Source organism: Muscardinus avellanarius, assembly GCF_963383645.1.
Source record: "Muscardinus avellanarius genome assembly, chromosome: X".
Classification (NCBI taxonomy): domain Eukaryota; kingdom Metazoa; phylum Chordata; class Mammalia; order Rodentia; family Gliridae; genus Muscardinus; species Muscardinus avellanarius.
This window is the reverse complement of record NC_137792.1, coordinates 51,479,078-51,480,262: the sequence shown is the minus strand read 5'-3', so window position 1 is coordinate 51,480,262 and position 1,185 is coordinate 51,479,078.

Here is a 1,185-nt window from a genome sequence, read left to right as displayed (position 1 = left end):
AACAAGGGATATGGCAGGACCAAGTATGGTTTGTTCTGGAATGATTATGCCCAAACCGGGCAAGGTAGTGACTCAGAGCAGCATGGCCACCAGTGGCCAGCTAAAGTAGAGTTCCTCTGGCTTCAGGGACAGGACACCTCTTTTCCTCATCAGAAGCTCTGGCCTTGCCTCCCTGCCCAGTATCCTTACCATGAGTCACTGCAGGTCCAGTCAGGAGCAGCCCAAGGACCTGGTGTGGCTCCATCTGGGCCATTACTGTTGCTTAACTGAGGGCCCAGCCACCCTGGAGGGCAGGGGCAGGGCCCTAGCAGGAGCAGAAGGACAGAACTGACCTTGTCAGAGCAGGGAGGGTCATAACCACCTCATTCAGGGCCTCTAGGCTGGGTTGATTGTGCCAGTGGCCTGCAAGTGTTTGCTCTGAAGGATAGGCATTTCTGCTGGGCCTATGCACTGCCCCAGAGTCCACCCAAGAGGTCATTCACACTACCCACTTCTGCCTCCATCCTAGCCCACAGGCACCCTACAACTCCCTCTACTCCTTCAAGTGGGTGGAGAGGCTAAAAGATGAATGGGCTTCCCAGGAACAAAGTCCTCCATCTGGCTTCCCTTCTAGAAAGAGCCCCTGTAGAGTTCCTAGGCAGCTCAGTTAGGGACACACAGGTCCCCAGCTGGGGCATTCAGGCTGTGTGCAGAGGGCGAGGGAAGGCAGGCCAGAGGATTGTGCACCCAGGGCTTCAGAGGCAGGGCTAGTGGGGCCCCAAGACCTGTGAGGACCCTCTCTGTTTTTGTTGGCTGGAGCCCCCAGCACAAACTGCCCTGATGGGGCCTCTCCCAGCAGCCCTTCCTGCCTGGGGCCTAGCAATTTGCTTTGCAGGGGTTTGTGCTGGCGTAAGCAAGTGCCTACAGGGAGGAACCAGACCAGGTTAGGGGTGGCCGGGGTAGGGGTCAGAGCTCAAACTTCACAGTTTCACCCAGTTTCTATGTATTGGGGTTGCATGGGGCGAGTGGAGCTCAGGGTAGAGAAAGGAGAGGAGAAGGTACACTCAGCAGGCAGGGACATCTTCCTACACAAAGTTCCCAGGGCAGGGAGAGGGGAGGCTATCTGGAGAAGATGAAGACTGCAGTTGTCAGTCAAGAGCTGCTATGGTTAGCTTGGCGTGGCGGCACATGCTTATAATCCCAGTA